We start from the raw sequence: 17,546 nt of genomic DNA on the forward strand, positions 1-17,546 counted from the left end.
ACATTTTTTCAGTGTTGGTTTTAAGAAAAGGGCGATTATTTTAGTTAGCAAGTGTTTAATGAATAGCTCCTCTAAACGGATCAGTAACCCAAACACGAAAACAGACTTAGCTTTGCGGGGCCAGGCCCACCCAGGCACGATGACTTCTAGAGAGCAAAACTGGTAATTGGACTGAAAGGAAACCCAGTGCAACAGTATCCTTCTGAACAAAATCCATGAAAAGAAACAAGAGAATAAAAGCCAGAATACGCGCAGTGGAAATAAAAATTTTAGGTTCTACAAATAAATCATTTTTTTGTAAAGATCCTAGAAAGTGAGAAAAGAAAAAGTAAACCAGACTGGACTTGTATGCTTGATTTTCTTTATTTTTTAATGAAAGAAACATAGGTTTTAGAGAAGGTAAAGGGTTTTTTGAAGTAGCAGAGTGAAAAATGGGGTGAGTTTCCAACTTCTTAATTCCAGATCTAGTGCTTCCTCCCTTCCTCACAACCTTCACTTTCTTTACATTGCCCTCCAGAGCAACACCTAACAATTTTTAGTTTATTGTGTAAAAGCTCTGAAGAGGCTAAAATGAAGCATATAGGAAGCTATCACTTTGTTGCACACAGTCAACCGGGATTCTTACTCCCTCAGTTGGAAACGTGGGCTGTTATTATCGATTGGGTGCTGTGCATGATAGCAAGAACCAAACATTTCTAGATGACAAAAAACTTCTGATCAAATCTGGTCACCTCCTCCAAGGGTTGCCTTTTCAACATGGATTTTTCTGTAGAAGTAATGAGAGAGTGCTGTTTGATCTCTTCCCCGACTCCAGGTGGACACATCTCTTTCCACACACTGCAAGGAACAGGACAGCCAGTCCCTGAGATGTGCTGGTACCCAAACCCTAGGCAGTCCACATGGGGATAGAGGCCATGCGAACTCAGGGAATCCTGGGAGAGGGGCCGGCAGGAGAGACCATGAAGTGCAAGGTGAAGGGCAGGGATAAAGGAGCAACTTTGGACCTTTCCAGAGTTTTCAGTGACAGGATAAGAAATCATGGGAAACTCCTCTTGGAAACTCTTTTCTGAGCTGTCATGCTCATGAGATTTTATTATCAGGTTGGACCCCGAGATAAAACTCATTTACCAGGAAGAGAGTGACTGACAAAGTTATCAGTCATTAATTTTGATGAATAATTTTGGTGGATTGAATTCCTAGAAACTGAATAGAAAAACAACTTCCTGTTGGTAAATGAGCCAACAGATAGACAGGTAGATTAGATAGATAGATAGATAGATAGATAGATAGATAGATGTGTATGTGTGTGTATGCGTGCATGCATGCATGCTAAGTCCATCAGTTGTGTCTGACTCTTTGTGATCCCATGGACTGTAGCCCACCAGGCTCCTCTGTCCATGGAGTTTTTCAGGCAAGAATACTGGAGTGGGTTGCCTCTTCCTCCTTCAGGGGATCTTCCTGATCCAAGGATTGAACCCAAGTCTCTTGCATTGGCATTCGGATTCTTTACCACTGAGTCACCCTGGAAGCCAAAATAGATCGGGAGATTTTTAATCAGCAGACTCATCTATGCTTTCAGTTCTTCTTGGTTTTCTGTTGCCACATAAATGTAGAATTTATGTTGAGTTCTGCAGAAGACAGACCTTACCCCTCAAGGCTTTTGCTCACTCTGAGGTTTAGCAGAGCTATAAACTACCAATCCAAGGCAAGCCTGAACAAATGGGCAAAGTGGAGTGTGCTAATAGGGACAGTGTGTCGGGAGGCGTTGCTGTAGATGGCGCCTGCATTGGAAGCCCTTTAGGGAGCTCTGGCAGAGCTGGCCCTGAATAGCCTCAGCGGCTCCCACAGGGACTCGCCTCCCCGCACGCACCCTGGTCCCAGCAATGAGGTCTAAAAATACTCACATTTTCTAGGATTCTCTACAATCAGAACAAAGAAAGCTCGCCTAGCTCCCACTCACCCACGTGTTCCTTCTTATTTGCTTCCATGTCAGGGCCCCCGGCTAATTCTGGCCATTGTAGGCTGCCTCAGAGTGTGACTGCTTTCTGTTTGGTTTCTGGGTCACATCCAGGTTAGTTTTATGGAGGACCCACTGTGTTGGTATCCAGGGCTATCCCGGAGTTCACAAACTGGCGATGCCTGGGTTCTAACGAAGTCGTGTCAAGGAAAGGAAGAGCCATACTGGTATTCATTGGCCAAATATTTATTTACTAGAACAGGGCTAGGTACTGGAAACTGAAAGAACCGGACAGTCCTTGCTGTGGAGAGGCTCATGGTGTGGTGGGAAAGCAGATGTATTGACAGATAATTATAAGGCTGACATGTGGTAATACATGTGTAAGCATCAACTATAATGGTAGCATAGGGAATAAAGTCATTCCCATGTGAAGAGGAGTCATAAAACAGGTGAGACCTTGGGTTTAACTATAAAGAATGACCCCCGGTTCACCCAGCTGGGAAAGGGATGCAAAACTTTAGACAAAAAACAGCATACACAACATTGCAGTAATGGATATTATGGCTAATCTGATACTTTGACTCAAACAGAATAAGACCTAGATTGTATTTCCATTTATGAGAGAAATAAATAAATATGAAGATGTGGGGAAAGAGAGGGAGGGAGAGAGGAAGACACTGAGAAACAAAAATAAAGTCAAATTGGTAGACCATTGCTTGTAGTAGCATCACTACAAGTGGGAAAAAGATGGAAAGAATCTCCTTCAAAATTATTGATTCATTTGTGCCAATAACCTGTAACTTTCTATTGCTGAGATTGTGAAATGTAGCCTGAAATGGAACATTTGACACCATGTATTAGTCACTGAGCCACTGAATCAGAGGAACAGCTTTATGGAATCGAGGAGACTGCTGAATTCAAGATTCATCCTTTTATTTCCTTCAGACAGATGAAGCATCTTGAAGTAGAACCTCTGATCTGAAGAGTGTCTGAGTGTGATATTCTCTACAGAGGTACAAGATGCTCCCTTGGGGTGGATGCCATCAGTTCCATAAGGTTCCCTAGGAAGGGAGACTTCTTGGTCTTTTAGTTTGGTGCGTGCATGTGGGTGTGTTCTGTCGTGTCCAACTCTTTGCAACCCTATGGCCTGTAGCACGCCAGGCTTCTCTGTCCAAGGGATTTCCCAGGCAAGAATAATGGAGTGGGTTGCCATTTTCTTCTCTAGGGAATCTTCCCAATCCAGGGATCGAACCTACATCTCCTATGTCTCTTGCATTGCAAGCAGAATCTTTACCATTGCACTACTTGGCAAGTCTACTCATGTTTGGTGAAGGACTCTTATCTTTCAGCAACTGTTTGCAAAAGGACTTCCCCTCTGAAAAAGAAACCCCTGAGCAAAATACAATTTATGGAAAGGGAAGCAGTATCAGGGAAGGGCCTGGCCTCGTCCTGGATCCTGGGCTCAGATGAACTCCCTCGGGAAGGCTGCTTGAGCACGGTTGTCAGAGATTGCATCCTAGTTCTATAGGGAGCAGCAGACAGCCAACTGCAGGTGTGGGCATGGCCCTTGCTTCACCCACAGACCTTCTGGAGAAAGCTGTGCTTTCTGAGAAGGGCCTAATGAAAAAGATCAAGCTCACGCAGAGGCCCTGCTGTGCAGGAAGATTGCTTCCAAGAAGCAATTCATTTTTAGTTTAACAACTGTGCGTTTGGTCCCCACACAATTTATCTTCATGCGAAATCACATACCTGTGTGCCAGATGTGCACAGCTGTATGTGAGCCACTGCTGATCTCTCTGGATCACATGCCAAGTGCCTGTTTCTTTAAATTAGGGTGGGTTGAGATCTGGGCCGTGTGAAAATTTCATTTTGAAACCAGAAACCGAGTGTGCCCTGGCTGCACAGGGGTTGAGGCATAGCAGGATGGTGAACCGAGGTGGAAAGAGTCTTTTCCAGGACCCCCCAGAACCTTCCCCTTTACCAACCCCTGCAATCCAGAGGCACTCAGGGTCTGCAGAGGTTATGCTATCTGGATTCTTGGTCTGCCAGAGTTCGCGGCCCTTGTAAATGCTTTGCGGTGAAACTGCAAACCCTTTGCCCAGCCCTCGGGAGCTCTTGGAGCAGAATCGAACTTGACATTTTTAGTTTGTATTTCAGTTTTTACCCTCTCGACTCAGGAGAAGCAAGACCACAAAACACTCGATGAGGCCTACCACCCCAGGGGTGGGGGTACAACTCTCTGCAGAAGGGCAGGAAAACAAGGTGATGAGAGGCCTTGTCCTAGAAACCCCAAGCTTAGCCTGCATAAGGGAACCCCAACATCAGTGCACCAGTGCATTGGTGCTTCCCCTGTGGTTTTGCCCTCTCTCTTTCATGGTCACGGACAGTCAACATTGAAAGGGATTTGGTCATCATTTTGTTATTCTATGACATTTACTGAGTATGCAGTGATGCCAGTTGTGTGCTCAGGATTAGTAGTGGCAAAGTGCTGGACCATAGTAAATGTTCAGTATGTTCAATGAGATTATTGAAGACTGACCACTTTTCTACTTTTCACTGACCTACCAGATGTCAGGTCCCAGGCATAATCTCTCATTAATTCTCAGAACTCTATAACACAGGCACTACTGTGACTATTTTGCCAGGAGGAAAGTTGAGGCTCAGAGTGATTGAATTCCTCCATGGTGGAGCCATAATCAGGATTCAAGGATGATTTTAAAGTTCATCTTCATTCCACCACATTGTTGTCACTCTGTCTCCCTCCCTCTGCCCTTGTCAGGGCACTAAGAGAAGACTTCTCCCACCAGAAGTGCGTTGTATTCACTCTTCCTGGTCCCAGAGCCATACCATTTTAATATGTACCTGGCCCTCACTGCAAACTCCTAGTTGTCAGGGCTCCCAGTTTCATTCTGGTTCTCATATGGGCAGGCGCTGATAAATCAGCTCACAATACATGGGCTCAGTTTGAATTTCAGCAAAGTTCTCTAAAAACAATAACCAGATGCAATTCAACTCACGTTGCATCCACATAAGGAATCCATTCCAGGAAAAGTCAGAGGATGCACTGTGATTCTCAGAGTCAGATGAATGACTTCTAATCTTCCCTGGGCTCGTTTTAGAACTCAAAGAAGAAATAACATCTAGATTAATTTTAGAGTTCAGTCTTTGAATCCGGTCTCAGGAAGAATGCACATATAATTTAGTCTTATGATGATGACCCCTTAGGTCATGGCTCACTCATGAATAGTGGTTCCTTCTAGACACCTGCCACACTCAAGGCAATTTCCTCTTTTCAGTTTCAAGAGCCATTTCAGACTTTACTTTCTTCTAAGCTACTTAGAAAAACCAGAACACCATCCTGGGAGTAAATCAGGACTCTCCAGGAATTACATCATTTATTTTTCAACAAAGATTAATTTAATTTGGTTTAGTTTAACAAGAGTGTAAGATCAAAGATTTGATAACCAAAGAGATGTCTTAAAGTAAATTTCAGTCTTGGTTTAGATCTCTTCCTGTGAAAAAAACAAAGCCTCTCAAAGGTGATTGGTATATCACCTCTTGAAGGGGGGAGAAAAGGGTAGGCTTTCAATTTTCTTAAATGTAAAACTTAAAATCCACATATAATAATAAACAAATGGTTTAAATGTCATAAATGTGCTGCCATTATTTAGTTATGAATTTTCAGGTTCAGAAATTATTTTAAAACCCAAGGGTTATTATGGAATGCCTGTGTATTTGATTTCTAAAATTCCAGATAAGTTTTAATGTGTTCAATGCTATACCACTGCTTTCCCTAAGCTATTTCTATATCCTCAGAGACATATCCTAGTAACAGGCCTCCATGTCTTATACATAGCAAAAAGTGTGAACAACAGCTCCAAAAAGTATGTGTATACATAAGTGTGTGAGAGTGTGTGTGTATGTGTGTGTGTGTGTGTATGTATATATTTAGTTTAACACATGTTCCCACAGGCCAAATGATTGAACCCAATACAGTTAACAACTTAGGAAGGGATTCATTGAATTTTCCAGGTCTCTTCATGTCCAGAGTTACTTTGTAAAGAGACCCTAAATGTGGAATAATCAACATGTTAAAGTAATCTAGATGTTTATGATTTGATAACTCTTTGGTGCATTGTTTAAAAACATGTTTTCAATTTACTTTCCTTCAAATAGCTCCAAATAACCCCATGATTTTGGATGATTGATTATGGGAATGCTGCTTTTACTATACATCCAAGGTAATTTTAAAATTACATCTTCTTTTCATTGTTAAGGGGTAAAATCATTTGCAGGTCTTGACATGATTTATCAGAAAAACAGGGACAAAAGGTCAGTCTCGGCCTTGCTCTATTATAACATTATTATGTGAGCCCAGAGGTAAAGCATTCGACTTCATGGAAGCTGGGTTCTAGTCCCAGCATGCTAAAGAATCAGTTCTGTGGCCTTAGGAATGTCATTAACCTCTCGTGACTCACTTTCCTTCCATGGAAAAACCAACAAAACCTCCCCTAGAGATGATAATGAATCATAACTGGGGGCAAGACCTAGAAATCTGTATTTCTCCTAAGAACTTGAGATTTGTAATCACACAAGTTTGAAAACCACAAGATTAAAGGACTTCTAAGTCCAGGTCTAAAGTTCTACAACTCTAGAACCAAAATTTCCTGTCCTCTAGACATTTTTCTGTTTTTTAAAAATATTTTTTTTATGAGGACCATTATAAAAGTCTTTACTGAATTTGTTACAATGTTTCTTGTTTTATGTTTTGGCTTTTTAACCAAGAGGCATGTGAATTAAATCCACATCCCTGGCATTGGAAGGTGAAGTCTTAACCACTGGACTGTCAGGGAAGTCTCAATACTTTTCTTTCATTGTAACCATTTTATCACATAATGGCAATCTTACTTTACCACATGACTGATGTATATTCTTCTCATACATGGGGCTTGAGCTTGTATTTAAATGATCTGCTTAATCCTTCCAATAGCCTTATACTGTCAGTATATTAGAGATGATTATTAATTCTACCTGCTATAGCAGACTTCCTGATCTCAGTGGCCTAATAATACATCCAAGTTTTATTTCACACTCATGTAAAATCCAGTTTGTTACTATGTCATTTGAACAGGTGTCCCTCATGAGAAGACAAAGATAGGAGACTCTGGATCTTACCTATCATGACAGGAGGTGACTCATGTCAGTTCTGTTCATAATCTATTGGTTCAGATAAGTCACAGTGCTGATCCAGTTAGAGGACAGAACTATAAAGGGGTACATGTAGATCTAATAAACAAAACACTCTTTGCCATAGTAGGGGATCTTAATGTTACAGCTTTACGAGACGGAGGCTCAAGAAAGCCGATTAACAGTGGGATTGCATTTGAAGAACATCACCCATGAAGAATGTCACCTGGTATTTCATCCAGAAAAGGAAAGCATGCATTATTCACAACAGCCAAGATGTGGCAACAATCTAAATGTCCTTCAATGAAGAAACGGTAGTATATACATACAATAGTATTGTGTGTTTGTGCTGAGTAGCTCAGTTGCGTCCAACTCTTTGTGACCCCATAGGCTGCAGCCCACCAGACTCCTCTGTCCATGGGGATTCTCCAGACAAGAGTACTGGAGTGGGTTGCCATGCCCTCCTCCAGGGGATCTTCCCCATCCAGGGATCGAACCCAGGTCTCCCACTTTGCAGGCTGAGTCTTTACTGTCTGAGCCACCAGGGAAGCCCTGCAATGCTTATGATTCAGCCTTAAAAAATAAAAGGAAATCTTGCCATATGTGACTGTGTGGATGAACCTGGAGAGCATTATGCAATGTAAAATAAGCCAGTCACAGTAGGACAACAGAGCATGATTCCACTTATATGAAGAACCTAAAATGGTCAGATTCATAGTAGAAGAGGGTAGAATGGTAGCTGCCAGGGGCTGGGGAAGGGGGAAATGGGAGGTGTTATTTAATGTATATAAAGTTTTTTATTTAAATGTCCCCACCTCTCAAAAAACAAAAACCGTACAATAAATTTTACTCTTGAAAAGGATGTCAAGCACAAATTTACAAATAATAATGAAATATAAAATAGTCTTTTATGCAAAAAAAAGCATATATATGGAATTTAGAAAGATGGTGATGATGACCCTATATGTGAGACAGCAAGAGAGACACAGATGTAAAGAATAGTCTTTTGGACTCTGGGAGAAGGCAAGGGTGGGATGATTTGAGAGAATAGATTTGAAACATGCATATTATCACATGTGCAACAGATCTCCAGTCCAGGCTCGATGCATGGGACAGGATGCTCAGGGCTGGTGCACTGGGATGACCCTGAGGGATGGGATGGGGAGGAAGGTGGGAGGTGGGTTCAGGATGGGGAACCCATGTACACCTGTGGCTGATTCAATGTATGGCAAAACCCACTACAATACTGTAAAGTAATTAGCCTCCAATTAAAATAAATAAAATAATTTTTTAAAAAAGCATGGCTTCCAAGAATAAAACTTCTGTTTACCCTTAGAGAGAGGAGAATTTTCTTCAAGATGTATTACCAGAGCAATGATTCTTTTTGAAGCTGTCCTTGCATCCCAACTCTGAAGAAAACCTCCTTCCCTCAAGCAGACAGGTGTGCCAATGACAGGAACATGAAGTGCAGGAGGACTTTCCTGTGACCAACTTTGAACCTGACTTGTTCACTGTAGTAAAATAGGAATCTCAAGATGTCACAGAATCATCCTTTTCACCCTAGTCTTTTTAAGCAGTTCTAAGCACAGATTATTTCTTCACAACAGAACCTGTGAAATACCAGCTTTGTCCATTCAAAGCACACCTGTTGTAAATAGATACTTTTTCTTTCTTCTTTTTTGACCCCAAGAAACCTCTCAACAATTCAACAAATAATTTGAAGGATGTGGAGCGATTCCAAGATCTGTGAACACAGAATATCTGAAAAATAGGCCTGGTATTGGAGGAGCTTTCAGTTCCCAAAAAAAGCAAAGCAAAATCAAAAAGCAAAAACCAGGTAAGTCTCAGTAAGACATGAGGTTAAGTGCTATGATTGACATGTGCGTGCATGCATGCTAAATCACTTCAATTGTGTCTGAATCTTTGCGATCCAATGGCATGTAGCCTGCCAAGCTCCTCTGTTCATGGGATTCTCCAGGCAAGAATACTGAAGTGGGTTTGAAGTGGGTTGTCATGCTCTCCTCCAGGGGATCTTCCTGACCCAGGGTTTGAACCCACGTGTCTTATGTCTCCTGATTGGCAGGCTGGTTCTTTACCATTAGCACCACCTGGGAAGCTCCAAGATTGACATACATATAGGTTAATGAAAGCTTAGAGAAGGGAATAGTTACTTCTGTTGGGTTTAAAGAGTCAGTAAGGGCATCAGGGAGAGGAAATGCTTATTTCAGTAGGTCTACAAGGCTGAGGCATTGTCCATCAGATATAGGAGGTGAGTGGAATACAACTCGAGCTAGGGTAGAGTTTGAGTAGGATCACTGAGGTGGTAGAGTCTTAGCCTTTGGGAGAATGTGGCAGACAGAGAATGGATAGAAACCTGGGTTTGGACCAATTTTCAAGAACCAAAATATCCTTGACTTGACTCTACATGTGTTAAGGAGGTATCTAGGGTTTTGACTCAGAGATCAAATATGTGCTGCAGAAATTTCATTTTGATGTCTGGGGGAGATGGAATTCCATACTTGCACAATGTTTCTGTGTAGCACAGATATCAAATTGTTGACCAATATCAATTTTTCTCTACTTCTATAGAGTAATAGAAATGTTAACCAGTCCTGATGCTCAGAATGAAGACATTTCTCAAATTTCCTTACAGTCGATGTGGCTATTGACTAGGTTCTGGACAGTAGGATGTAGACAAAGATCCAAGAGAAGCTCCCAGGTATTTTTCTTAAAAGACAGTGGGCACACCGGTTAGCTTCTCTTGTCTTCTCCTTGCTACTTGGAATGTAGATGTGATGACAAGCTTCATTGGGCATTTCTTAAAAAGGTCATTTGAATTGAAAAAGCCAGTTGAATTCTCCTCCATTTAAATTGTTTCCCCACTTTTATAAGAAATCAGTTGGGCATATTTATGGAGGTCTATCCTGGGTTCTCCATCTTGTTGCACTGATCTATGCATTTATCTTTCTGCAAATACCACACTGTATTAATGATTTTATCTACATAATAAGTTTAATGTCAGGTAAAGTGATTCCTCTTACTTTATTATTCTTTTCAGGATTCACAACCCATTCTAAGAAACACAGTTTACTTAATAACACAGAATACACATATATGAACACACCCACATATATGAAACCCATTTCATGAAAAACTGTATTAACTATTTGTGATGTGCCCTGATTTTTTTCTAACCTCTTCTATTTTATTCTTTCATTGAAAAGTGCTGGTCATGACCCACTAAATTGATTTCATGACCCACCAATGGATTTCTCAACTTGCAAGGTTTTATTTGAACTTTTGACAAATTCAATGTAGAATTTATTTTTCAAGTAGTTTAGGAATACATCTTACCCCTACATCTTTGCCTATCACAATATTTATACTATTTTCTTTCTCAACTTGACGTTTTAAAAAAATACTGCAATAGAAAGGAATGGGGAATGGATATTTGCCATTAATTCACTGTATCCACCACAGAGGAGAATGAAACTTGCCTCGTGGAAGGTAGACTGACCAACAGATTGCCTGCTTCACATCAGCTTTTTTTTTTCTAGTTGGGAGAAGGGCTTGTAAAGATCTTGGGGCCCATTCTGGGGGATGTTCTCAGGAGGAGAAAATCACCAGTCTCTAAACACTGAATTAGTTTTCTTTTAAAACAGAAACACCTCTCAGTGAGAAATTTAAAAGCTCTGTAGAATGCTATCTGTTATCATGCTAATCAGAAGGCCAATTCTTTAACATATTTTCTTCTACCCTCTTCTGGCTCTAAGATATATAATTTCCTTTATACATATGAGAAAGTGTACCTACATTACATACAACCTCATAGAGGTTAAGGGGTTTGTTCAAATGTGCAAGTCCGTTAGGCCAGCACAGCTAGACTCAAGCCTGTGTTGGTCTCACTCCAAAGCCCCAAATCTCCTGCCCCCTGTGGTTATCAGGAACCTATAAACCAAGCCGGCGGATGAGCTCTTTCAGATGGTTCATGGGAATGTTCTGCAGAAAGAGAATGTACTAGTTGCTCAGTTGTGTTCAATTGTTTGCCACTCCATGGACTCTAGCCCGCCTGGCTCCTATTTCCATGGAATTTCCGAGCCAAGAATACTGGAGTAGGTTGCTATTGCCTTCTCCAGGGGATCTTCTCAGGGATCAAGCCCAGGTCTCCCACATTTCAGGCAGATTCTTTACCATCTGAATCACCCAGAAAGCCCAAATATTCTGAAGATGACCATGTGTCTACCTACCTGGACCATGAAGCTGAGGGCCACACCCTGAGCCATACAGTGGCCTGGATTTGTGAGGGAGACTTCATGGAACCGAGCCAGCATCCCAACCCTGCATGGCTATAGCCGATCTTCTACATGAACAAGGAAAAATTTTTATCAGGTTTAAGCCATTGTTATTTCGGGTTTATGTTACTCACAGTTGAATTTAATCCTAACTGATACAACCACCATCCCACAAGAACAGTGGCAGAAAAATATATATCATGTATCCATCACATAAATCCACTTTTATAAGGGAATGAAGTCAGATTATTACCCCCAATAAAAAGGTGTTTCGCAACATGACCCAGGAATTTAGAAGTACGGTTTATTCCATGTTCTTCTGTGTCTCGTGGCCTCACAGACACAGCTCCCTCTGGCCTCAGTGGACATCTATAAGAGCATGGTTTTCATGGTGTCAAGATACAAAGGTCCAAAGAATGAATTGCCTCAAAGGAAAGTGCCTGGATCAGCAAGCTTTGGCCAGCTTTGCTTTCTCCATCTTTGCAGTCAAAAGCGAGATAAAGAGCTCTCATATTAGCTCCTTTGCTGTGCACATTTCCCAAGGGAAGGAAGGAAAAAAAAAAGACACTGGTGAACAAGTAGAAGAAAAAAATGTAATCTAAACAAACTAAACTCTTCACTGAACAGAAAAGTTCAATTAAAAAAAAAAGAGGAGAGAAATGTAAGATACTAATTTGAACCATAGCCCCATGTCTAATGCTTTTAGCTGAGGAAAGGAGAGAAAAGCAAAAGAAATCTGAGTCAGAGGGAAGATGTCATGGTGAGTTTCAATGGGATGAATTCCTTATTAATTCTAAAGAACACGATGCAACATGGATTTAATTATACAAGTCAACCCACCCACATTCCTCTGTTGCTTTTCACACACATGGGCTTCTGAGGATGATGAAAGGTGGGTGGGGAGAATGGGAAAAGGAAGAAACACACAGGGAAGCTCAGGCCATAGAGGAGGCGGCCTTCCCCCAGGGTCCAGCCGCTCCTAGCCTCCTTTCTCTAGACATGAAAGCCACAGAGTCCCACTAACACCACAACTGTAGCGCCCAACCTCTTTGGTTCCAGCTGGCCCATTTACCTGGCCTGCAAGCGCACCTCCATTTCATTTTACTTACTGTGGAGGGGAGACTCTTAAAATTTTAAGAGATGGAGAGAAAGAATACCAAAGGGGAAGAGAGGAGCTTAAACCCCTCCTCAGCTGCTTTTAATTTCCTGTGGGGATGCACAGCACAATCACACCAAAATTTTCACCAAGAACGAACAAATATAATAAAGCTCTGAAGAGTTTGAACACATTTGCAATTGCAAAAAATTATATTTTAATAATAATTGTATATATTGAAGAAATAAAGCATGATGGTTTGAGATACATAGTGAAATGATTAAAACAAGCTAAGTAACATATCTATCTCCTCTCTGTTATCTTTGTATGTGTGGCTACTACATCTAAAATCTACTATCTTTGCAAATTCCCTGTTGCTGTCTGTAATCATCAAGCTACATTAGACCTGAAGGTTTATTCACAGGACATAATTGCAATTTTATTGAAATAGCATCTAGCACTTCTTAAGCTGGGGCTTCCCTGGTGGCTCAGCAGTGAAGTATTTGGCTGCAATGCAGGAGCCACAAGAGATAAGGGTTTGATTCCTGGGTCAGGAAAATGCCCTGGAGGAGGGCATGGTAAGTTACAAGAGTATTCTAGCCTAGAGACTCCCATGGACAGAGGAGCCTGGCAGGCTGCAGTCCACAGGGTCGCAAAGAGTCAGACATGACTGAGCATGTACACAGGCAAGCTTTCTCTGGAACATTTCACCTGTGCTGCCGTAAGTGATCCTCGCGTTCAAAAACGTCACATAACCATGATCCTATTGTTTCCTCCTGCTTTTTCTTCTCACTTTCAGATAACACCCCAGAGAACTCTACCTGTTAGAAACGTCCATGGACCATCCTGTGATTTTATCTAACTGGTTGTAGACATTTTAGACAAGTAGACTGAAGATATCTTGTTTTGGGGAGTGGGAATACTGTGGAAGAATGATGGGTTTATAAAGTCACAGGGCATCAGCATTGGAGTTCAGCTGAAGATAAAAACAAAACAAACAAGCAGAAATCTCACTCTAGCTCTTCTAAGCATAACAGATGTCCTAAAAAGAAGTACAAGGTTTCTTACTCAGGGAAAACTTGGGAAGCTTTAGGTAGGTCTTCCAGACCAATACCCTTGAACTGGCCCATCAGGGGAGCTGGCACCTCTCACAATCGGGAAAAGGGAGAATTGACTCTAGGAACAACCAGTCTTATTCATAACCCAACTACTCAGAAGCTATCTTCAGAACTGCTATGTATGGAGCCACACAATGTCTGTTACATGAACACTGATGAAAATGACTGATTGCCTCTTGATACCAGAAAGCTAATAGTAATTGGAGCAATATTGCATAGGAACCTGGAATGTTAGGTCCATGAATCAAGGCAAATTAGAAGTAGTCAAACAGGAGATGGCAAGAATGAATGTCGACATTCTAGGAATCAGCGAACTAAAATGGACTGGAATGGGTGAACTTAACTCAGATGACCATTATATCTACTACTGTGGGCAGGAATCCCTTAGAAGAAATGAAGTAGCCATCATAGTCAACAAAAGAGTCTGAAATGCAGTACTTGGATGCAATCTCAAAAACGACAGAATGATCTCTGTTTGTTTCCAAGGCAAACCATTCAATATCATGGTAATTTCAAGCCTATGCCCCAACCAGTAACACTGAAGAAGCTGAAGTTGAATGGTTCTATGAAGACCCACAAGACCTTTTAGAACTAACACCAAAAAAAAGATGTCCTTTTCATTACAGGGGACTTGAATGCAAAAGTAGGAAGTCAAGAAACACCTGGAATAACAGGCAAATTTGGCCTTGGAGTACAGAATGAAGCAGGGCAAAGACTAATAGAGTTTTACCAAGAGAATGCACTGGTCATAGCAAACACCCTCTTCCAACAACACAAGAGAAGACTCTACACATGGACATCACCAGATGGTCAACATCAAAATCAGATTGATTATATTCTTTGCAACCAAAGATGGAGAAGCTCTATACAGTCAGCAAACACAAGACTGGAAGCTGACTGTGGCTCAGATCATGAACTCCTTATTGTTGAAATTGAAGAAAGTGGGGAAACCACTAGACCATTCAGGTATGACCTAAATCAAATCCCTTGCGATTATACAGTGGAAGTGAGAAATAAATTCAAGGGACTATATCTGATAGAGTGTCTGATGAACTATGGATGGAGATTCGTGACATTGTACAGGAGACAGGGATCAAGACCATCCCCAAGAAAAAGAAATAAAAAAGCAAAATGGCTGTCTGAAGATGCCTTACAAATAGCTGTGAAAAGAAGAGAAGTGAAAAGCAAAGGAGAAAAAGAAAGATATACCCATTTGAATGCAGAGTTCCAGAGAAGAGCAAGGAGAGATAAGAAAGCCTTCTTCAGTGATGATTGCAAAGAAATAGAGGAAAACAACAGAATGGGAAAGACTAGAGAGCTCTTCAATAAAATTAGAAATACCAAGGGAACATTTCATGCAAAGATGGGCACAATGAAGGACAGAAATGGTATGGACCTAACAGAAGCAGAAGATATTAAGAAGAGGTGGCAAGAATACACAGAAGAACTGTACAAAAATGATCTTCACGACCCAGATAATCATGATGGTATGATCACTCACCCAGAACCAGACATCTTGGAATGCGAAGTCAAGTGGGCCTTAGGAAGCATCACTAAAAACAAAGCTAGTGGAGGTGATGGAATTCCAGTGGAGCTGTTTCTAAAAGATGATGTTGTGAAAGTGCTGCACTCGATATGCCAGCAAATTTGAAAAACTCAGCAGTGACCACAGGGCTGGAAAAGGTCAGTTTTCATTCCAATCACAAAGAAAGGCAATGTCAAAGAATGCTCAAACTACTGCACAATTGCACTTGTTTCACAGGCTAGTAAAGTAATGCTCAAAATTCTCCAAGCCAGGCTTCAACAGTATGTGAACCGTGAACTTCCAGACGGTGAAGCTGGATTTAGAAAAAGCAGGGGAAATAAAGATTAAATCACCAACATCCATTGGATCATCAAAAAAGCTAGAGAGTTCCAGAAAAAAATATGTTTCTGCTATATTGACTATGACAAAGCCTTTGACTGTGTGGATCACAATAAACTGTGAACAAATCTTAAAGAGATGCGAATACCAGAACACCTGACCTGCCTCTTAAGAAATCTGTATACAGGTCAGGAAACAACAGTTAGAACTAGACACGGAACAAGAGACTGGTTCCAAATAAGGAGCCAGTCAAGGCTGCATATTGTCACCCTGCTTATTTAGCTTATATGCAGAGTACATCATGAGAAATGCTGGGCAGGATGAAGCACAAGCTGGAATCAGGATTGCCAGGAGAAATCTCAATAACCTCAGATATGCAGATGACACCACCCTTATGGCAGAAAGTAAAGAAGAACTATAGAGTCTCTTGATGGAAGTGAAAGAGGAGAGTGAAAAAGTTGCTTAAAACTCAGCATTGAGAAAACTAAGATCACGGCATCTGGTCCCATCACTTCATGGCAAGTAGATGGGTAAACAATGGAAACAGTGACAGATATTATTTTGGGGGGCTCCAAAATCACTGCAGATGGTGACTGCAGCCATGAAATTAAAAGAAGCTTACTCCTTGGAAGGAAAGCTATGACCAACCTAGATAACATATTAAAAAGCAGAGACATTACCTTGCCAATAAAGGTCTGCCTAGTCAAGGCTATGGTTTTTCCAGTAGTCATGTATGGATGTGAGAGTTGAACTATAAAGAAAGCTGAGCACTGAAGAATTGATGCTTTTGAACTGTGCTGTTGGAGAAGACTTGAGAGTCCCTTGGACTGCAAGGAGATCCAACCAGTCCATCTTAAAGGAAATAAGGAAATCAATACTGAATATTCATTGGAAGGACTGATGCTGAAGCTGAAACGCCAATACTTTAGCCACCTGATGGAAAGAACTGACTCATTTGAAAAGACCTTGATGCTGGGAAAGATTTACTGTGGAAGAGAAGGGGATGACAGAGGATGGGATGGTTGGATGGTATCACTGACCCAATAGACATGAGTTTGGGTAAAGTCTGGGAGTTGGTAATGTACAGGGAAGCCTGGTGTGCTGCAGTCCATGGGGTCGCAAAGAGTCAGAAACGACTGAGCTACTGAACTGAACTGAATAGTGATTGGCCACCAGGATGTCTGCTCAAACAAGGAGTAGGGGAGTGGGAGGGTCTAACCAGATGCCTTCATGCCCATGTTCACTTCATTCCACCTTCGTCACATCTCAGAAATGCATCTAAACTCTATATCACATTTGGAGCCCTAGTCCCAAGGTAACATGCCTTTAAATCTCCAGTCTCTACAGTAGAGGATAGCAGTATAGAAAGAACTTTCGAATATTGTTCTGTCATGGCCCACTGGCCCACTTTTTAAAAAATGAAACTTATTTTGAAATCACTGTAGATTCACATTCAGTTTTTGGAAATAATACAGAGACCGCATGTATTCATTATTCACTTTCCTCAGATGGCAATGTCTTACAAAACCATAGTACAATATCACTGCTAGGTTTTATAGACATTGGTATAATCCTCTGGTTTTATTTAGATTTCTCAATTTTATGAGTGTGTGTGTGTGTGTGTGTGTGTGTGTGTGTGTATGTATGTATGTATGTATGTATGTATGTTAAGTTCTCAGCAGTTTTATCACATGCATAGGTCTACTTCTATCACCACAGAAAAATATAAATACAAGGCACCTTGTTGTCCTCAATAGCCAGCAGTAAGGCTAAGTCCTCTCTCACATGCTTGGAGATAGCAGTAGCTGTAATTTCTATTCCAGCAACAGCAAAACTTCCCTTCCCAATCCCTATCTTTTCTTATTAAAACTTAGTGTTTTCCTCCAGGAGCAAGTTCAAAACTGCGTTATCTAAGAAGCTATCTTCTACATGTCCCATTTCATCCTCAACAAGTGTCATCCTCTACACAATGCCCTTCTAAATTATACATTTCTTTATGGCCATTGTCTTGCTTAAAACCTATTAAGTTCCT

Source organism: Odocoileus virginianus, chromosome 2 (assembly GCF_023699985.2).
Source record: "Odocoileus virginianus isolate 20LAN1187 ecotype Illinois chromosome 2, Ovbor_1.2, whole genome shotgun sequence".
Taxonomy (NCBI): Eukaryota; Metazoa; Chordata; class Mammalia; order Artiodactyla; family Cervidae; genus Odocoileus; species Odocoileus virginianus.